Source organism: Giraffa tippelskirchi, chromosome 1 (genome assembly GCF_054371585.1).
Source record: "Giraffa tippelskirchi isolate mGirTip1 chromosome 1, T2T-mGirTip1v1.2.pri, whole genome shotgun sequence".
Classification (NCBI taxonomy): domain Eukaryota; kingdom Metazoa; phylum Chordata; class Mammalia; order Artiodactyla; family Giraffidae; genus Giraffa; species Giraffa tippelskirchi.
Window position 1 is genome coordinate 30658591 of NC_137275.1, and position 23748 is coordinate 30682338.

At 36.5% G+C, this 23748-nt stretch overlaps 1 pseudogene; it reads left to right on the plus strand.

Moving 5' to 3' along the window:
• The first annotated feature begins 1244 nt into the window (after positions 1 to 1244).
• Positions 1245 to 21953, plus strand: LOC145515433 (UDP-glucuronosyltransferase 2B18-like; annotated as a pseudogene).
• Positions 21954 to 23748: the final 1795 nt, after the last annotated feature.

The window sequence follows — 23748 nt, forward strand, 5'->3', positions numbered from 1 at the left end:
AGCTTATTTCACTGGCAGAATGAATGTTTTCCTTAGAATCTACATCCAAATCCTTCTTAAGAGAGATTCTCCTTTCATGTCAGGTCAATAGATTATTGATATCATGAAAACAAATCTATCTCGTGACATGCATCTTCCCGTTCCTGCTTCTAATTTGATGGGAATTCCTGGTAAGATTTTTAATATAACATACCTCAATTACAAAAGTAGAATACAAAATGAGGTTCAGAAGAAGGTACTTACAGCATAAATTCTTTCAAAGAGTAAGTTTTGAGAAAGTGTTGAAGAAGTGAGAGGAATAGAAGGAAGGTTACAAATGTTCAGAAAAGGAAATGATCATAATTCAGAAGCAATATTCTCAAGGGAAAATGACTAAAGCTATACTAAATTGACTAAAGTTATACTCAAATGATGCTCATGTTCATATAAAGAAGAAAAAAGGAAGGAATAGCTTCAGTGAGCTAAATGAAATGGAGCTAATAAAATAAGTGTAAAAATATGCAGAAAGAAATGCTTAGAATGCTCAAATAAATCAGAATGTATCTGTGTTGACACATGCTGCTTCCTTATCTGCAAATTCCCTACATCCTAGGTAATTTCCTCTTAGCCTAGAGCCAGAGCATTTACAGTGATACTGGGATTTATTGTACACAAAAGCACAAAATCATCTATGCTTTTCTTTATCTATTTGCTTTCCAAAGTCTGGAGATTAGCTTGCAGAGAAATTGCTAAGGCAGACTCTTGGAAACAGTCTTTAGGTCATAGTCATTTTGACCTTACCAAGTGGCAGTTATACTTTAACCACTTAATTGATTCTGTCCTGGATATAAGGGAGAGCTACCTCTGAAGTTAAGGAAGCTTATGAAGAAGGTTTGGATTTTATCAAGATGTCTAAGAGATGGGCTTTTCTTCTTGTGCTTTCTTTTTATTTCAGCTTTGACTTTTGTGAAAAGGTGCTGGTATGTCCAATGGAATAGAGTCACTGGATCAATTTCAAGACAATTTTGGATGAACTTGCTCAGAGGGACCATGAAGTAACTGTGCTAACATGTTCACCTTCCATCCTGGTGGATCCCAGTAAACCCTCTGCCCTTAAATTTGAGGCTTATCCTACATCTTTCACTAAGAATGAGCATGATTTGCATTTTATGAAATAGATCAAGATAAGGGCATATGAATTACCAAAGAGTACATTATGGGCATATGAATTACCAAAGAATACATTATGGGCATATGATTCAAAGATGCAAAAAACATATCACAAATATTCTGATACTGTTCAAAAGCTCTGTGCGGATGGAGTTTTAAACAAAAAACTTATGAAAAAAACTGAGAGAGTCCAGATTTGATGTTGTTCTTAGAGATGCAATTTCTCTTTGTGCTGAACTGCTGGTTAAACTGTTTACCCTACCTTTAGTCTACAGTTTTCGATTTACCACCGGCAATACATATGAAAAACTCTGTGGAGGGCTCATATTACCTCCTTCCTACATACCTATTATATTATTTGAACTAAGTGACAAAATGACATTTATGGAGAAAGTGACAAATACGGTGTATAACTTATATTTTGACTTTGCATGAGAGCTTTAAGAAGAAGTGGGATAAATTTTACAGTGAAGTATTAGGTAAGTCTAGTTTATTACATTTTTCCTTCCAGTAGATGGAAAGAAATCTTACTTTCTTTGTTTGAGTTAGAGTGGTATAATTTGTATTTTCTTATGTTTAGTGTCAAAATGGAAATATAACAACTTCTTAGTCAAAAGATATAAACTATTCAAAGTAGTCTTGAACTCTGTGACATTGGAGATGTTCCTCTATTTGACAATAATAATCCAATATGTGAATATTCTTGAGGTTTATTTATTTTGAAAGCTACATATGCACTGTGATTTTCATAAATTATAATGTCTGCTATTTATTGCTGTAAAATAAGATGTCCTAAAACTCATGGTTTAAAAGAGAAAGCACACTGTTTGCACATGATCCTATGAATCAGAAATTTGGGCTGGCCTTAGGAAAATGTCTCTTCAGTGGGTTTTTCCTGGACTTAATCTTTATGCTACTGTTAGTTATCAGGCTTGGCAGAAGTGGAACAGTCCAAGAAAGTGTCACTCACATGGCTGGGGTTTGGCAGATTAGCAGGATACTTTGATTATCTCCTCCAGGTGACCTCTCCAACAGAAAACCTTCGACCTTTTAGATGATAGCAAAATTGTAGAATAGGTTGTAATGAAAGTTTTAGGTCTAGATTTGGAAGTCACACAAAATCACTTCTGCCACCTTCTATTGGTAAAACAAGTCAGGAGGAAAGACCAAATTCAAAGGGTGAAGAAATAACCTCCACCTCTTAATAGGAGGAGTTACAAAGAGTATTAGCCATTTTTGATATAGTAAGAAATTTCATTAAATATATTTAAAAATCAAATGAAGATTATTCATGAGGAAATATATTTTTAAACCTGGATCAGTAAAAAGAAATCTATGTACAAAGAAATCTGATATTTTGTATAAACTTTGTGTTTACTTGTCTTTAAAATTAAACATTTCTATGAACTCATAGCTGAGGTTCCTTTTAGCTTTCAGAATGAAAGTTCCTGACTTCTCCATCTAGATTCAATTCTTCTATTATTTTAATCTCTCTAACATTTCCATCATCTAGTATCTCTATTAGGAGAAAAATTGCTTAGTTGTGGATGAGTTTCTCTGGGAGTTATCTAGTATTACTCCTTCTCTCTCAATGGATTAAATGTCATTTATTAAGTAAACCTCTAGTCTTTCCCATTTTAATGCTTTCTCTATTTCTTGGGATTGATCACTTAGGAAGACTTTCTTATCTCTCCTTGTTCTTCTTTGGAACTATGAATTCAGATGGATATATCTTTCCTTTTCTCCTTTGCCTTTAGCTTCTCTTCTTTTCTCAGCTATTTGTAAGGCCTCCTCAGACAACCATTTTGCCTTTTTGCATTTCTTTTTGCAGGGATGGTTTTGATCACTACCTCCTGTACAATGTTATGAACCTCTGTCCATGGTTCTTCATACACTTTGTCTATCAGATCTAATCCCTTGAATCTATTTGTCACTTCCACTGTATAATCATAGGGATTTGATTTAGGTCACATCTGAATGATCTAGTGGTTTTCCCTACTTTCTTCAATTCAAGTCTGAATTTGGCAATAAGGAGTACATGATCTGAGACACAGTCAGCCCCCAATTTTTTCTTTGCTGATGGTATAGAGCTTCTCCAACTTTGGCTGCAAAAAGTATAATCAATCTGATTTTGGTATTGACCATCTCGTGATGTCCAATGTAGATTCTTCTCTGGTGTTGCTGGAAGAGGGTATTTGCTATGACTAGCGTGTTTTCTTGGCAAAACTCTTAGTCTTTGCCCCGCTTCATTTTTGTACTCCAAGATCAAATTTGCCTGTTACTCCAGATATCTCTTGACTTCCTACTTTTGCATTCCAGCCCCCTATGATGAAAAAGACATATTTTTTGATGTTAGTTCTAGAAGGTCTTGTAGGTCTTCATAGAACCATTCAAATTCAGCTTCTTCAGCATTAGTGGCTGGGGCATATACTTGGATTACCGTGATATTGAATGGTTTGCTTTGGAAACAAACAGAGATCCTCCTGTCATTTTTAAGATTGCGTCCAAGTATTGCATTTCAGACTCTTTTCTTGACTATGAGGGCTTCTCCATTTCTTAAAAGGGATTCTTGTCCACAGTAGATATAATTGTCATCTGATTAAATTCACTCATTCTGGTCCATTTTAATACACTGATTCCTAGAATGTCAATGTTCACTCTTGCTATCTCCTGTTTCAGTTCAGTTCAGTTCAGTCGCTGTCATACCCGACTGTTTGCAACTCCATCGACTGCAGCACACCAGGCCTCTGTGTTCATCACCAACTCATAGAGTTTACTCAAACTCATGACCGTTGAATCAGTGATGCCATTCAACCATCTCATCCTCTGTTGTCCCCTTCTCCTGCCTTCAATCTTTCAGAGCACCAGGATCTTTTCAAATAAGTCAGTTCTTCGCATCAGGTGGCCAAGGTATTGAAGTTTCTGCTTCAACATCAGTCCTTCCAATGAATATTCAGGACTGATTTCCTTTTAGGATGGACTGGTTGGATTTCCTTGCAGTCCAAGGAAGTCTCAAGAGTCCTCTCCAACACCACAATTAAAAAGCATCAATTCCTCTGTGCTCAGCTTTCTTTATAGCCCAACTCTCACATCCATACATGACTACTAGAAAAACCATAGCTTTGACTAGACAGACCTTTGTCAGCAAAGTAATGTCTCTGCTTTTTAATAAGCTTTCTAGATTGGTCAAAACTTTTTGTATTGTCGTAACTTTGAGAATTTACTCAACTAAGCAATTTTTCAAAATCTCCTGTTTGATCAGTTCCAAATTACCTTGATTTATGGACCTAACATTACAGTTTCCTAGGCAATATTGTCCTTTACAGCATCAGACTTGACTTTAATCAGCAGTCACATCCACAACTGGACATTGTTTTCACTTTGGCTCAGCCTCTTCATTCTTTCTGGAGTTTTTTCTCCATTCCACTCTTCTCCATCAGCATATTGGGCACCTACCAACCTAAGGAGTTCATCTTTCAGTGTCCTAACTTTTTGTCTTTTCATACTGTTAATGGGGTTCTCAAGGCAAGGGTACTGAAGTGGTTTGCCATTTCCTTCTCCAGACTTTATTTTCTTGGGCTCCAAAATCATTGCAGGTGATGACTGCTGCATGAAGTTAAAAGACACATGCTCCTTGGAAGACAAACTATTACAAACCTAGATAGCATATTAAAATAAGCCTAGACATATTAAAAAGCAGAGACATTACTTTGCTGACAAAGGTCAGTGTAGTCAAAGCTATGGTTTTTCCAGTAGTCGTGTATGGATATAAGAGTTGGAGCATAATGAAGGTTGAGCACAGAAGAATTGATGCTTTTGAACTGTGGCTTTGGAAAAGACTCTTGAGAATCCTTTGAACAGCAAGGAGATCAAACTAGTCAATCCTAAATAAAATCAGTCCTGAATATTCATTGGAAGAACTGATGCTGAAGCTGGAACTCTAATACTTTTACCACCTAATATGAAGAACTGACTGTTTGGAAAAGACCCTAATGCTAGAAAAGATTGAAAGCAGGAGGAGAAGGGGATGACAGAGGATGAAATGATTGGATGGCATCACCAAATCTAAGGACATGAGTTTGAGCAAGCTCTGGGAGTTGGTGATGGACAGGGAAGACCTGGCATGCTGCAGTCCATGGGATCACAAAGAGTTGGTTAGGATTGAGAGACTAAACTGACTAAGTAAACCTAAAACATCAGAGATTAATATTAAAATATAAAAAAATCATCGGGGGATAATATTTGAATTATCAATGTCTGCTTTCTGATTCTAATACCTGCAGTTTGAAAAGGTAAGCAAAAGGTGAGAGTCCAATAGATTTTTCATATCTGGGTGATTTCTTTTTTTTTTTTCTTTTTTTCAATTTATTTTAATTGGAGGCTAATTACTTTAAAATATTGTAGTGGTTTTTGCCATATATTGACATGGATCAGCCATTCCAGAGCAAGACATACCACGATATCTAGATGATATCTAATCTTGATGCTGTGAGCGCATCCATTCAACAACAAATATTTATTGAACTTCCTCTTCTTTTCTGTTGTTTACCAATTTGGAGAGCAGAAGGAAATTAATAAATATTTGTTGAGAATTTGCTCTCTTCCAGGAAATCTAAGTCCATCATATTTATTATTTCATAGGATAGAGACATAGAGATCTTATTCATAGGCAATATTATTCTCATTTTATCCATACAGAAACTTAAGTAAGGTAACCTACTCAAGTTTTCATGGGGAAGAAGTGACAGAGAAGGAATTAAAACATAGCAGTGGCCCCGGAGCAACCACTTTGCATATTCCGTTATATGGAAGAAAAAAAAAACATGAGACTCTAATTTCAAAACTCCATCTATGATTTGGATAAATATAATGGTAAGCATTAGTTTCTCTTGATTGTGGTGGTCTTTATAACAGACGTTCTCCATATCACTCAACTAACCAAACTTACCTTTGCCAAGAGTGATGTTCCCTCACTACGTTTTACCCAAATATATATATATATCTTTGTGTTTGGAAATTATTGTAAAATTTTTGGAAACCATCCTTGGCAGAAATTCATTATTGCTCTCAATGGCTAAAAAGATTTACAAGGTTAATTTAAGATTACATATATATTGTATATGCAGTATTTAAGATTAAGTTTACATGTATATTGTATGATGTTATAGGAGGTAGAAGCTTGAAGAATAGAATGAAGACCAAAGTCTAGGAACAAATCTGCTAAAAATTAACCAAGAATCACAGGTCATAGAAAATAAACTCTTAGATGAGTTTCCATAGCAGGGTCATGCGAGTTAATGTGAAGTAAAAAAGGGCATCAAATGCCAAACAATCAGTGTAAAAGGCTGGTTGGTGAATGAAGTGGAGGAGGAGTAGGCCTATCTAAAATAAAAGACTAAGCAAATAATCCAAAGATCAACGTTTCTAAAATAAATAATTCAGAGATTAAAGTTTCTAAGATAAAAGTTAATCAGGAATCATAGGTCATAGAAAAGCAGCTTTTAAGGGAAGTAACATAATAAGCACATGCACAGCAATGTGAAGGAAAACATGGGCAAAAAATAGCAAAAAATCAAAGTAGAATGCTGGGCTGTGAATGGAGTATATGTGTGGGTCTCTGAGGATATGACTAAGCAAATAATCCAAAGCCATGAAAAAGCTTAGAGAAATTTTAGGTAAGTAAGGAGACAGGTGCAAGTGACTGGTACAAATAGACTTTTGCAACCAAGGCAGGTTTTGTAGCCCAGCTTTCCAAAATTTTTATGTCATTCCTTGAACAAGGAGCCATCAAAGCATTGCTGATTTATTCTAAGAAGAGAAATTAGCAAAGGAGAGCCTTTAACCAAGTTATAAATACTAAAAAGGAAGATTTTTATCAGTCTTTAGCATGTGACTCTTCCTTACCACTCATTCCGACGTGCTTTTTAATATTTATTTTTAGTTTTTCCAATATTTATAATTTTTCTGGAGACCAAAGACACAAATTTAGACATAGGACCACACTTGACAGACTGAATCATAAGATAGTTCCTTAGCTGCCCATCCGTTTTTCCTTTTTAGGCAGTTATCAAGCAGCCTTCCATTGCCATTATATTGTAGTAATCGATATAGTCAGAATGTTTCAAATTTCCTAGGACAGAAAAAAAAATAACATAAAGATGGAGGTGAAAGCCATCATTTCATTTAGTGCATCTCACTCATCATACAATTTCTTGATCACAGATGGTTCAAGAATTTAGTCCCACAATAAGCTTTATACTTCAAAATGTACAGAAGAAAGTTGAGACTTTAGCTATGGGAGGGAAGGCTGTTGATTCCTGGTGAGATCTGAATCATTAGGGAGGATTCTTAAACCACTGGAGTGTCTCTTCTTGTCTTTGTCTATACTCTAAAAAGTTCTCATGAGTAACCAGTATCCTCTGGTGGCTGACAAGGTGACCTGAAGACCAGATTGAAACAAGTGTGAAAAGTGCAAATTCTTCATGCTGTTGGTCCATATTTAATGTGGAAATTTATTAATAATCTTTAGAAAGCAATATCTATGTGAGTGAGATCAAGTTGGTGAAATAGAAAGACCCTGGACTTATCTCCTCCCATGGACACATCAAAATACAACTATTCACAAAGCAATTATCTTTGAGAACAACCTGAAGACTAGCAGAAAAGATTTTCCACAACTACAAATATAAAGAGAGAAGGCAATGGCAACCCATTCCAGTACTCTTGCCTGGAAAATCCCATGGACGGAGGAGACTAGTAGGCTGCAGTCCACGGGGTCATGAAGAGTCGGACACTACTGAAGTGACTTAGCAGCAGCAGCAGCAGCAGCAGCAGCAGACAGATATAAAGAAGGAGCCACAACAAGACAAGTAGTAGGAGCAGAGATACAGTCCAACTGGGACCCATACCCTGAGGTTGGCCACCTACAAACAGGAGGAATATCACAACCATAGAGGTCCTCCTCCAGGAGAAACGGGTTTCAGCTCCCACATCAAGCTCTGTATTTTGGTAAGATATACCCCCAGAATGTCTAGCTTTGAAAACCAGGGGGGCTTACATTGGCGAAAACAGGAGACTCTATAAACAGAGACTGTTCTCAGAGGGTGTACACAAAATCTCACTTAGTCTGAGTTCCAGCGAAGAGTCAGTAGTTTGAAAGACACCTGGGAAAGAACCACTTGCTAATCTTGGAGCATCTCCTGGAGAGGCATTGTGCAGCTGGGACTACACCTGGGGATGAGGCTCTGGTGGTAGCCATTTTGGGGATCTTGTTCCACCATGCTGACACCAGCCGTGGCAAGCACCATTTTAGAATCCTTCCCCAACCTATTAGCACCGGGAACTTGCCCTGCCAATGGGTGCATGGCAGTCACACAATGCTGGATTCTCCCTGGAAGATGGGATCCTCAGTTAGTTTAAAAAAATGTTTAAAATGTCAGAACGTTATTAAAAATGCACAAATATCATGAAAGTGATGCAAATCTAATGCTATTCAGTGGAAAACAAGAATTTAGAATGCAATATTTGTCACATGTGTAAATAATTACAGAGTAAAATTGACTTAGAATTAAAATCTATTAGTGAACCTGTAACGTGTGATACACGAGTTAATCTTTAATAGTACATGAACTTAGAAAGGTTCAAAGGTGCCAAGGGAAGAGGTTATTATGAGCTATGTAAGTTTCTCACTTACATGTGTTTTTCCCTCTCTTTTTTCTCTATATATATTTGTTTAAATTGTAAAACACTGGAATTATTTGTTCATCTTGGCCTATACAGAACTGAAGCTTTATTGCTGTATTATCTAAGAAAAATGGATACATATTTACAAATTTCCATATATTCCTTTTCTTATCTTCTTTTACAGGAAGACCCACTACAATCTGTGACTTGATGAGAAAAACTGATTTTTGGTTGATAATGAGCTATTGGGATTTTGAATTTCCCCAACCATTCTTACCAAATTTTGATTTTGTTGAAGGACTTCACTGCAAACCCACCAAACTACTGCATAAGGTAAAATTTTGATCTTGAAGGGAGTTTTCCATACCCAGTCCAAATACTGTCTTATGGAAATGACATGGGCAATATATAAAATTTCTTCACACCATTCCTTCACTTACTGTGTGTTTCATGTTTCATTATTACTGAAAATTCTGGATTATATAACAGTAATAAAAAATATGAGAGAAGTGCAAGATTATGTGGATATAGCCACTATGATAAAGTCTTCCAACACATGAGAAATAATATTTTTTCAACAAATGTTTATTCTTTGTCTGCCAAATGCTAGATTCTATACTCTGTACTGAAGAAGGAGGGGTGAAAGGGAGAGATACAATGGTAGTCCTTGGGGATCTTATAGACTGGTCAGCCAGAAAAAAATATGAATGTTGAACAATTACATATAATAAAGTACAAATCAAAAGATACTTTAGATTGAGGTGATGTGGGAGTGATCTCTCATATTTTATTAAAGTAAATTGCAATGAAATATCTAAAAGAATCAAACTTTGATAATGCAATATTAAAATTGGAAATATATGAGAGTATTCAAAGACTATGGAACTGAGAGACTGAACTGAACTGATGGAATCTGGTGCTTTAATATATGGTACTGTGATAGGTAGGAAATATACAAAAAGCAAATTCTGCCATAGTACCTTTCCTATAAAATATGGATGCATGAGAATAAAGGAAGAAAAGTATGGTCTGCTTTATAGACCATAACTATTGAGAATAAAAATAATCCACCAGATACATAAAGCTCTTGGGCTCCCAGGTGGCACTAGTGGTAAAGAACCTCAGGTTTAATCCCTGGATCATGAAGATACCCTGGAGAAGGGCATGGGAACCCACTCTAGTATTTTTGCCTGGAGAATCCCATGAACAGAGAAATCTGGCAGATTATAGTCCATAGGGTCGCAAAGAGTGGACACAATTAAAACAACTTAGATCGCACATACATGAAGTTCCTACACACTGCCAAAACATAGTGCTTCATAAATATTGGCTACCATGACTTTCTTTTATAGTGAAATTTTGGCCAAAGGAATTTGTCTCTGAAATCAAAACAAGAAGAAAGTATTTGAAGTTTTAAGCAGTGTCATCAGTATCTAGACTGGAGGGATTTCTTCTGGGGTGTGTGTGTGTGTGTATGTGTGTGTGTGTGTGTGTGTGTGTGTGTGTGTGTATGTGTGTGTACTGGCAAACTCATATTTTTTTCCAAAAACTTTGTGAATGCACTTCAGTATTTGTTCTGATCTTATCTGAGGTGAAAGAACTTCACAACACAAAACAGACCAGAAATCATTGCATCCTGATAATACAATTCATGACAATAAGCCTCTGTCAGGTGCTAGTGGTAAAGTACTGGCCTGCCAATGCAGGAGATGTAAGAGTTGCAGATTGGATCCCCGGATCGGGAAGATTCCCTGGAGGAGGGCATGGCAAACAATTCCAGTATTCTTGCCTAGAGAATCCCATGCACAGAGAAACCTAGCAGATTATAGTCCATAGGTGTGCAAAGAGTTGGAATCTAGTGAAGTTACTTAACACTCATGACACAATGCCTAATTTTATTAGGTATAGTTTTATTTCAATCATATAAACTGCCTGATTTCTTTAGTACCACGATTGGTAAAGAATCTGCCTGCAATGCAGGAGACCTGGATTCTAATCCTGGGTAAGAACGACCCCCTGGAGAAGGAAATGGCAAGCCACTCTAGTATTCTTGCCTGGAGAGCTCCATGGACAGAGGAGCCAGGCAGGCTACAGTTCATGGGGTGGAAAAGAGTCAGATGTGACTGAGAGACTAACTTTCAACTTTTACTTTTCAAGCTGCCTGATCTCACAAATCAGGTTTGGAAATAAATACAGTAAGGTAAATACCAAGGAGAAAGTGACTGGCTTAGTATTAACCTGCACAATGTTGTCGTTGCTCAGTTGTTCAGTCACATCTGTCTCTTTTTGACCCCATGAACTGCAGCATGCCTGGCTTCCCTGCCCTTCACCATCTCCTGGAGCTTGCTCAAACTCATGTCCATTGAGGCAGTAATGCCATCCCAACATCTCGTCCTCTGTCGTCCCCTTCCCCACTGCCTTCAATCTTGCCCAGCATCAGGGTCTTTTCCAAGGAGTCAGTTCTTCACATCAGGTGGCCAAATATTGGAGTTTCAGCTTCAGCATCAGTCCTTCCAATGAATATTCAGGACTGATTTCCTTTAGGATGGACTGGTTGGATCTCCTTGCAGTCCAAGGGACTCTCAAGAGTTTTCTCCAGCACCACAGTTCAAAAGCATCAATTCATCTGCGCTCAGCATTCTTTATAGTCCAATTCTCGCATTCATACATGACTACTGGTAAAACCACAGCTTTGACTAGATGGACCCTTGTCAGCAATGTCTCTGCTTTTTAATATGTTGTCTAGGTTGGTCATAGCTTTTCTTCCAAGGAGCAAGCATCTTTAAATTGTGGCTGCAGTCTCCGTCTGCAGTGATTTTTTTAGCCCAAGAAAATAGTCTCTCACTGTTTCCATTGTTTGCCTATCTATTTGCCATAAAGTAATGGGACCAGATGCATGATCTTAGGTTTTTGAAAGCTGAGTTTCAAGAAAGCATCAAATCTTTGATGTCCAGGATTCTTTATGGTCCAGTGATAAAGTAACCACGTGCCAATGCCGGAGTTGCAGGAGATGTGGGCTCAATTCCTGAGTCAGGAAATCTGCTGGAGTTTTTCAGTAGCTCAGTCATATCTGACTCTTTGCCAACCCATGGACTGCCACACGCCATCCTTCTCTATCCTTTACCATTTCCTGGAGCTTGCTCAAAGTTATGTCCATTGAGATGGTGATGCCATCCAACCATCTTATCCTCTGTCATCCCCTTCTCCTCCTGCCTTCAATCTTTCCCAGCATCAGGTATTTTCTAATGAATCAGTCCTTTGCATTAGGTGGCCAAAGTAGTGGACATTCAGCTTCAGCATCAGTCCTTCTAATGAACATTCAGGGCTGATTTCCTGTAGGATTGACTGGTTTGATCTCCTTGCAGTCCAAGGGACTCTCAAGAGTCTTCTCCAAGACCACAGTTCAAAACCTGCACAATAGGATCCACATTTAAAAATGTAAATGAAAGTTTTCTGTAACTTAATGTCATAAACCATAATTAGTTCTTAGATAGCTTGATCAGGTGTTTTACCCAATAAGTCACACTCTCATGGTGTAAAATCCACCAAAAACAAATAACTTACAGGCAAAATCTGTCACATTCACTGTATATCATAGCATTAGTATCCTTAAAATATCTGGGCCAAGATGAGAAATAAAATCAAATTTATACTCAACATTTAAACATCCCATATAAAAATAATGATAATATATGATATTGCAATTTCATTAGGGTTTGAATAAAAATAAGGAAAAATAAGCTATGGGAAGTTTTAAAAAGCTATTTCCTTAACAGAGATGAAGTTAATGTAGCATACCCAGCATTATCAGAGCATGATCTAGGAAGAAAAAAGAAACAAACTTTTAAGACAAGAAAAAATACTTTCAGCAGTCCTTGTCTCTTTCAGAAAATTACTGTAATATCATGAGAAGTTTAATAGATCAGAGTCTTAGCTGAGGCTTAAATTTAGGGAACTTGTGGGTATTGGGAATTTGAAACACCAATAAATAAATAATAAATCATGGTTAATAAATTGAGAGTTCTTATTTAATTATATAGAGATGATTTAACAAGAATGTTGTTCTTCTTTTACCAAAGCAATTATATGTAACCTTTAATCTGTTCATATTGTCATGGAAAAGGGAAAACTGAAAGTATTAGTCACTCAGTTGTGTACAACTCTTGGCCATACCATGGACTATAGCCCACCAGGCCCCTTGTCCCTGGAACTCTTCAGGTAAGAATACTGGAGTGGGTTGCCATTCCCTTTTCCAGGATATCTTCCCTACCCAGGAATTGAACCCGGGTCTCCTGCATTGAAGGTGGATTTTTTACCATCTGAGCCACCAGGGAAGCCCCATTACCCTTATATTATCATAGGTAGCCTTATAATCAGGAAAGCCTGTGTTTCAGAAGACATGTCCTGAAAATTGCTAAGAAGAAAAGTAGATCAATTCAGTAACAAATACATTGAACAAAGAATAACACACAAATTCATGAAGCTGAGCTACAGACTGTTTTTCACTTTATTTGAGGAATTCTGTTAGGAGTTCAGGTCCTTTTAAATACCTGTCTTTTGTCAACTTCTCCAAAACAAACCAAGAAAGAAAAAAAAAAAAAAAAAAAACCTGTTGATCTTGCTAGGCTAGGCTAGGATTATTTAACTTATTACAGGAAACAGGAACAGCACTTTGACAGAGTTTCATCAATTTTCAGTAAAAGGAAATCAGAGAAAGGTAATCTAAGGTGTTGAGTTCTGGTTGGTGATATTAAGAGGGCCTTTGTAATGTAAGGAACAGGTTGGAATTTAGCAAAGTTGAAGGCATAACTTTGGATTTACGGACACAGTGAGGTCTTGAATCTTGTCCTGGTGAGCAAGCCATATGTTTTAATAAGCATACTATTTTACTTGGGTGCTTGTATAATCCTGTCATCCTAGGACAAATTACTAAGCCATTGTTTCAGGATCTTAGCAACATTTAACAGAGAATGACAAAAAAATTCCTGGTCCTGCTATTGTTTGAGACATGGAATAAAAATTACATTATCTTCAAAACTCACTTAAGAAAATCAAATCTGTGTTGTCACAATGTGAAATGTTCTTCACTGGAGACTTTCACTTTAGTGACATCCCTTGTTGGCAAATGATAAATAAATCACCATACTTGTTAGTAGTCAATGATAATACATTGGGTAAAGAAAATGAATTGCATATCACACATCTCTTTCTAAAGTGTTTTAATAGTTTAGCATATTAGAAGATGATGCTATTCTAACAATTCTCTCTCTTTACAAATGTATGTATTCATGTTCTTCAAACAAACTGAAGAAAGAATGAATGAAACAAAAACCCTCTCTCGGCTGATTCCCCTTCATAATACAACGAATTATTTCTTTTCAGGAAATCGAAGCGTTTGTCCAAAGCTCTGAAGAAGATGGCAGTATAGTACTGAGTTTGGGGTCAATGGTTGAAAACCTTCCAGAAGAAAGGGCTAACATGATTGCATCGACCCTTGCCCAGATTCCAATTGCCTTTGTACTGAACAGCTACTTGAATGAATCTCTTTAAAGTCTGGAGTGGATCCTTTAGAATGGTTTTTGCAAAGGGGAGAGAAGCAGAATATCATAACATGGTTAGATCAAAATGAACTTGTATATCTAGTTTTTCCTTTGAAGTTGAATTTTAAAATGGTACAAGGTGGACATATGTGCTTAAATGTTCCAATTCCAGTTTTACTTTGTTCTGAGAGATATTTCTATCTCAGAGATTATTTGTGAGGTTCTAGTGGTATTAAGTCAATAGTAAGAACACAACAACATCCAAATCTTACCCCAAATTAGAATTTTTCCCAGAGGACTTCCTGGGGAGACTGTGGAAGTTCAGAGCATTTGAGATGTATCCTGTTACAATTCAATTGGTAGCTGCACTCTATATTTGATATTCAAAAGAATTTTGAAAAAGGCTGAGTTGGAGCATAAAAATTAAAATCCTTCCTCCTACTCCTGCACCCTCTTTTCCCAAGATGAAAACAGCATGTGTCTTAAAACCAGTCATTGTGGAAAAGATCAAAAGAGAAGCCTGGGATACAGGGTTTTTTTTTCCTGTTAAAGCAGAAAAAGATGACAGGAAGGGGCATGGGCTCCAACTTTAAGGTCTCTTAGTCCTGCCCATTAGCAACTTGACCTAATCAACATATTATTCTGACTGACTGGATTAACAACTACTTTCTCAGAGATGAGGAGGAAGAGGAGAGGCAAAAACTGGGAAGCATGGAAGAGTCAGTGTTAGAGGAGAAAAAATTAGAGAAGCACTTCCTGCTAAAGTCCTATCATTATTTTTATGGCAGTATAAATCCATCAGTACTCGTTTACTAGTTGTGAACTACTTGCCCTAAACTGCACCAAACAACTCTTACTATTGTCATCTTTGAGAGCCTGGAGTCAGGCTGACAGCCTTGACAAGTAATATACAGCTATGTGCCTTAAACATAAAAAACATTACTCCACTAATCTAGAATTTGGGGGTATTTCATCCCATTGAGAAATGAGAATTTCAGCATCAGTGACTTCTTTGGGGTAGACATAGCATCGCTGATACATTCTAAATTAGTATTTTCTATTGTAAAAAATGCAATTAGATTTCTTAACAGCACAAACTTCTAATTTGCTTATTTCAGTTTATAATGATCAATTAAAATTAATGTGGCATTCTCTTTTTTAAAAAAAATTATTGCTTTTATTATTCTGCAATTCCTAGCTTTGTACAAAATATGTGAATGGATATTTCCATTATTAATACCTTTGGAGGAAAAAAGTGAAATAATGTCTTAGAAATTTTACACTTCAAAGATTATAGGAAATGATTTTCCAATATGTAGTGTAAAATAATTTATATTCTCTCTACTAGTTGAAGAAATTTTATCTCATTATACCACATAGAAGAAAGTATAATATTGCTCACAATATAAAATAGAAAGATACACATTTCCATCAAAATGCTTCATGGAGAAAGTAACCATAAACAAATCTTCACCGATTTCTCTCAGAAACTGCTGAGCAAGCAAAGTATTTTCTAGATTCAAACCACAGGTTTGTTATATAAGATAGTCACATGAAATGAAGTTGCAGAAATTTCAGTCAGCTTTGTGTATACACTACAGTTCTGATTGATTCTTGAATGCTTTAAACTATTAAATTACATTATTTACAAGCTAATTTCTCTCATCTTTAAAACTAGTCGTAGCATGTTGTAGTAAACAAAATGATAAGTTGATCAACAGGGTTCCAGATTTTTGCTACTTTGATTTTTTTTGAACTATTGTTTAACATTATTTAACATTCCTGAGCAGAAATGCCCACATCTGTTCATTGAAAGAAGTGGGACAAGATGACTTCTTACTAGATTTTAACTTCTAAAATGCTCTGGGCTTGTGATCTTATTCATGGAGTCGAGTCTTTTCTTAGTCTTAATAGGTTGTGTGGAGATTCAGCGGGAAGAAACCAGATTCGTTAGGACACAACACTCAACTTTTTGAGTGGATCCCACAGAATGATCTTCTTGGTAAGAAGGTGGTAAAAAAAAATACTAAGTTCTAATTAAATCTCAGGGACAACAGTGGAACAGAAAGGTAAAACATCAACACTAGATGATAATCATCTTTTATCTATAAATTTTCAATAGCTTCTTCACTGGTCTTCTTGTCTCCCCACTCTTCTATCTCAGCTCTACTACTACTGTAGTGCTTTTATCTAAGATGATATGGGAAGTTCAGTTCAGTTCAGTCGCTCAGTCGTGTTCAACTCTTTGCAACACCATGGACTGCAGCATGCCAGGCCTCCCTGCCCATCACCAACTCACAGAATTTACTCAAACTCATGTGCATTGAATCAGTGATGCTGTTCAACCATCTCATCCTCTGTCATCCCCTTCTCCTCCTGCCTTCAATCTTTCCCAGCATCAGGGTCTTTTCAAATGAGTCAGTTCTTCACATCGGGTGGCCAAAGTATTGGAGTTTCCGCTTCAACATCAGTCCCTCCAATGAATATTCAGGACTGATTTCCTTTAGGGTGGACTGGTTGGATCTCCTTGCAGTCCAACGGACTCTCAAGAGTCTTCTCCAACACCACAATTCAAAAGCATCAATTCTTCGGTGCTCAGCTTTCTTTATAGTAAACATCCATACTTTTCTGTGAACTTTCAGTAACTCACATTGCCTAAAAACAAAGTGCATCTGATAGAAGATGACTTTGTAATCAGCACATCCATCATTTTTCCTCTATTGCCAAACACCCCCTGAATTCTCCATACATTATCAGAATGAATCATTCCCTCTATTTCTAAGAAACAATGTTTCTTCACCTCCATCATTTTGAGCATGGTGTTCTTTGAATTAAGAATCAGTTCACACTTGCCCTCTGGAGAAAACAACTCTGCACTAACATCCGCTCTAATGTATAACTTTCTCTCATTTCCTCAGACAGAAGTCTTTTGGAAATCCACAAATGTTTGCATGATCCCATGAGTACAGCAATCCTCAGCAGAAAGCATTGCCTTCTTTATTGACTTATACTGTCAGTTTCTATTTCTAACCATGGGACTCAGAATTTATTGTTCTCATTGATCTCTTTCTTAGGTCACCCGAAAACCAAAGCTTTTATCACTCATGGTGGTGGCAATGGCATCTCTGAAGCCATTTACCATGCGATTCCCATGGTGGGACTCCCTATGTTTGTTAACCAACCCAATAATACTGCTCACATAGAGGCCAAGGGAACAGCTATTAGACTTGAACACAGTGTCAAGTACAGACTTGCTCAGTGCACTGAAGACTGTCATTTATGACCCTTCGTGAGTATAGCATTTCTTTAACTAGGTAGTATCTATAGATCGATAAATTCTCTTTTCAACAGTAATATAAGTTTATTTCCCTTATTAAGAGGCTAATTTTAAAATAATTAAATTACATAACCAATCTGAATTTCACTTTTACATTCAACCAGTTGTTTCAAAGTTGCTTTTTAATCCTATCGATTTAATGAGCAACTGTTGCTGTTCAGATGCTAAGTTGTATCCGACTCTTTGCAACCTCATAGATTATAGCCTACCAGGCTCCTCTGTCCATGGGATTCCCCAGGCAAAAATGCTGGAGTGGGGTACCATTTCCTTCTCCAAACGAGCAACTAATCAGTGCAATAATTTTCCATGCAAAAAAAAGAGAAAGAAATCTGAAATCTATAGAGCTTATTGTAACAAGCATGCATTTTTTAAAGTATGACAGAATCCATACTAGGGTTTCCTGATGGCTCAGTGGTAAAGAATCTGCCTGCAATGCAGGAAACACAGGAGACATGGGTTTGATCCCTGGGTTGGGAAGATCCCCTGGAGGAGGAAACGGCAACCCACCCCAGTATTCTAGTCTGAAAAATCCCGCAAGTGAAGGGGCCTGGTAGGTTACAGTCACAAAGAGTTAAGACACATCTGAGCGACTGAGCATACAAAGCTCATCCATAGAAGATTGAAAAATGAGAAAGAAATTATTTCAATTCAATGCTTAAAATTTCTGAAACTCTAAAAATACTAAGAATTACTAATCTTCCTGTCTCTATAGGTTTTCTTATTCTGAATATTTTACTTAAATAGCATCGTACAATATGTGGTCATTTACAACTGACTTCCTTTTCTTAGCAAAAAGTTTTTAGTTAGATCTATATTGCAGCATGTACCAGTACTTTTTGTTATTGAATAATATTTTATAGTATATCCATACCATACCACATTCTATTAATACATTCATCAATTGATGGACATTTCATTTTTTTTCACTTTTGTTTATAATGAAAAGAATCTACCAATGATGTTATACATGTCTGTGTGAACACAGGTTTTTACTGCTTTTTGGTAGCTATCTAGACATCATACACTGGGTCATAGGATATTTTCTATTTATGAGAAACTACCAAACTCTTTTCCAAAGTGGTCACATCATTCAACATTTTCACCAACAGTGTATGAGGGTTCTAATCCTCCATATCATTGCCAACACATGTTATTATCTATTATAATTTTTATTATAGGCATGGTAATGAATATGATCACTCTTTGGTCTTGATTTATATTTTCCTTATGGCTACTAATTCTGAGAATATTTTCATGTTTTTATTGGCCATTTGTATCATTTTAGAGACATGTCTCTTCCAATTCCTTATCCACTTTTTAATTTGGTTGTCTTTTTTATTATTGAGCTATTAGAACCCTTATGTGTCATATACACAAGTCTCTTTTCAGATATATGATTTGCAAACATACTTTCCATCAGTAATTTATTTTTCTCTTTCCAGTGTACTCTGAAACACAATTTTTTATGAAAATGATATAATACATCTTTAATAATTAAATATTTCCATACTTTATTGAATCTGTTAAAACTGTTAAAATTTCCCACAAAGGAAACTCCCAGCTCAGATGCCTTAATCAGTAAATATTTCCAAATAATTAAGAAAGAAATACTATGGATCTTCCACAAACTCTTTTAGATAATTCAAACGTATTACCACTTTCCAGGTCATTTTATGAGGCCATAATCCCTAATATTAAAAACAGATAAAGACATTACAGGAAAACAAATTGTTTTAACACAATTCCTTCCATAAATCAAATACAAAAGAAGCAGAATGCCATATAAAAGGTACAGAATGCCTTGATCAAAATGGACTTATTCCAGGATTGAAAGTTTGTTTGCTTATATGTATGAAAATGAGTCATATAATTCAATAAATTGTCAACATAAAAGAGAAAAATATTATGACCAGTCCAATGATTAAATAATTGATAAAAGTCAACATCCATTCATGATACAAAAGAAATATTTTGCAAACTAAAAATAGCAATTTCCTCAATCTTACAATAGATGTAGTAAGATACCTATACAAAAGATTACACTTCCTGGCAAAATATATTCAGCTTTATCCTCTTCATTAGTAATCAAGAAAATAGAAATTAAACCTCATTTTTACTTCATCATAAAAGCTAAAATTTGAGAACTATCACAACCAAGCATTGACAAGAATGTGGAGAAATAGGAACATTTTCATATTGCTGATGAGAACACAAAACTGTTCTCTTCAGAAAACTGTTTAGCAATATTAAAGAGACTTAAATATGCATGCAGCCTTCTCTCAGAAATTCCACTCTTAGATATATAACTAATAAACATGTATAAATATATAAACCAAAATACATATATCAGAATAATTACAACCAAATAACTAGTAATGACCAAAAAGCTGTTAGCAATCCAAATGCCCAATGATCAAAGAATGAATAAATTTGTGGTATTGTCAAATAAGGGAATACTATACAACAGTGGAATCAATCAACATCTACACAAGACAGAAACAAATAACTACATACCATGTGATTCCAATATGTACACAAGTTAAATCATTGTATGGTGTTAGAAGTCAGGCTAGCCCTTAATCTGGGGAAGAGAGAAGTGGCTGGAAGCTTCCATCAGGAAGGAATGCCTATCAGGAGTTTATAATACTTTACAGCCTGAACTGGGTAGGAGTTATATTTGTGTTTCACTTGGTGATAACTTTCTAGCTTATTTGAGTTTTGAGCTGTTTACTTGGAATTTGTGCAGCTTTCATACATGCTTAATACTTAAAGGTTTATTTTAGAAAATATAACAAATTTTAAAATGTCTACAGACTAAATAACAAAATAAACAAGTGAAGAAACAAACAAAAACAATGGAAGAATTGCCATTGACTACTATCTTAATGTGATCAAGAAAAGCCACTCTGCACTTTGAACATAATACTGAGACAAAGGCTTCAATCAAGAGCTTGAAACAAGCTCCAGGGTGTTGTGGGGAAGAATATTCCAGAAGGACAAAAGAGACTGCAAGTTCAAAGGTGCTAAGGTGAGAAAACATTTGCAACATCACGGAACAGCTAGAAGGCCAATGTGCCTACAACGGAGTGCCTGAACAAAGTGATCAGAGAAGAGATTACCAGGAGTCTGAGCATGTAGGTTACTATGGGCCAAAAGAACAGATTTGGGTTTTATTCTAAATGTGATAAGAAGCCAGATGGAAATTTTGAGTAGAGAGATGTAATAACCTAATAGGTATCTCCAAAAAATAATTTTGTCCACTGGTAGAAAATAGATGGTGGAATGGAGAAGAGTTGAAGCACCTGGACTGGTTAGGAGTCATTTCATTTTTTATTACACTATTACTCTGTTCTATTTTACTACCACAAGAGCATCATCCTGAACTCCCCTTTCCACTGTTCAACTTACAGTGTTTAGAATGGCTCTTATCAATTCCTATGGTAGAAAAGATTGAATTTTTCCACCTGACCTTCCATTTTCACTTTTTAAATAACTGTCAATCATAAAATTTCAATTTAAAAGTCAAACTTTCAATGAAGACCCAACTAACAATAGACTACTACTTCTGTAATCGTAGCTTCCCTTGTGGCTCAGCTAGTAAAGAATCCGCCTGTAATGCCAGAGACCTTGGTTCGATCCCTGGATTGAGAAGATCCCCTAGAGAAGGGAAAGGCTACTCACTTCAGTTTTCTGGCCTGGAGAATTCCATAGACTGTACAGTCCATGGGGTTGCAAAGAGTTGGACAGGACTGAGTGACTTTCACTTTCCTTTTCTGTAATTGTATGATATTTGCTTTGAATAATTTGTATGACTCTTTTTGAAAATCATCTATGCCATTGGTATGCTTAAGTAAAGTAGCTTCCTTTCAATGTTGTTATCTTTGTACTTCTACTTCAGATAGAAAGAAAATGCTATGAGTCTATCAAGAATTCACCATGATCAGCCTGTAAGGCCCCTGGACTGAGCAGTCTTCTGGATTGAGTTTGCCACCCGCTACAAAGGAGCCAAGCAACTGCAACCAGCCGCCCACGACTTCACCTGATACTAGTACCACTCCCTGGACGTGATTGGGTTCCTGTTGGCCTGTGGGCCAACTGTTGTGTTTGTCATCACAATGTGCTGTCTGTTTTGTTGCTGGAAGTTTGCTAAAACAGGAAAGAAGGAGAAAAGGGAATATCTGTATCTGAGAACTGGAGCAAGTTTACTCCATAGATGGAACTCATCCAGCAAGAAGGAGTTATGATAAGGATCCTGTCCTCTTGTGACAAAACAACTTTTCACAATTCAGCACCTCAGATTAAAGTTTATTTTCAAGGGATTTTCTGTTTAAGAGTTGAAATAAGTTATGCCAAGAGAAGAGTTGGTGAAAAATAAACATGAAACTATATGGGTATATATTGAAATTTATTTTTTAACTCAAAAGTTATATGGAAAAGAAATCTTTGAATATAATAGTGTTTTACATGTTGCGTACAGACACAAGAGGTCCAACCAGCCCATCCTAAAGGAGATCAGTCCTGGTTGTTCATTGGAAGGACTGATGTTGAAGTTGAAACTCCAATACTTTGGCCAACTAACGTGAAGAGCTGACACATTTGAAAAGACCCTGATGCTGGGAAAGATTGAGGGCAGGAGGAGAAGGGGACGACAGAGGATGAGATGGTTGGATGGCATCACCGACTCAATGGACATGGGTTTGGGTGGACTCCAGGAGTTGGTGATGGATAGGGAGGCCTGGCATGCTGTGGTTCATGGGGTTGCAAAGAGTCAGACACGACTGAGCAACTGAACTGAACTGATAGACACAAGAACAATAAGAAGTCTATTTATAATATCCATATTACTTTGCATATATTCAGAGTATTTTATCTTTACTTTGGTGCAGAATATTGTAGCTTTATCTTGTTACAGAAACTGTTCAATAATTGGAATTGTGTTTAAAAATTCATAATTTTGTTTCATTTGTAAGACCTCTAAAACTTCTTGATTATTACCGTGCATCTAGCCTCAGCATCACTTCTTATCTAAAACCATGGGAAGCCATTTGCCTTAATACAGTTTAACTCATTTCCCAGTGGAATATTTATGGAATGAGAAATACAGTGGCTGATACCTGCCTCCTATTTTGTTGTTGTTTAGTTGCTAACTCTTGTCCAAATCTTTTGAGACCCCATGGACTATAGCCCTTCAGATTCCTCTGTCCATGGAATTTTCCAGGCAAGAATACTGGAATGGGTTGCCACTTCCTACTCCAGGGGATCTTCCCAATACAGGGACAGAACCAGTGTCTCCTACACTGAAGCCAGATTCTTTACCACTGTGCCACCTAGGAAGCCCAGTAGGCTTAACTATTCTTCCTCAAATCTATCCTGCAACACAGGCAACCTAAAAAGGATCAGTAGTCACTGTACAGTGACAACTACTACAAATCTCTAACAAAAAGTCAAACAGTCCGATACAGAAATAAATAAAGAATATGAACAAAAAATTGAAAGAAGTGAAATGACCAATGACCTATGAAAAATGACAAAGGCCATTCATGCTTTTAGAAATGCAAATTAAGTCAATTAGTTATTTTCCTACAAATGACTTGTGGAATAAATATTCTGGTAGAACTATTTCTCTGAAAATGGACATATTTTTCTTTCTTTTTTTTCTGCTTTTTATTGGAATATATTTGCTTTACAATGTTGTTAGTGTCTGCTCTACCATATAATGTATCAAGTATATGTATACATATATCCCCTCCCTTGTGAGCCTTCCTCTCATCCCCTCACCCCACCACTCTAGATCCCACCCCTCGAAGATCACCAAGTTTAGCTTCCTGTATTTATAGCAATTTTCTGCTCCTATCTATTTTACACATGGTAGTGTATATATGGGTTTCCCAGTTGACACAGTGGTAAAGATTCTGCCTGCCAATGCACGAGATGCAGATTCGATCTCTGGGTTGGGAAGACCCTTAGAGTAGCAAATGACAACCCATTCCAGTACTCTTGCCTGGAAAATCCCATGGATAGAGGAGCCTGGTGGGCTAC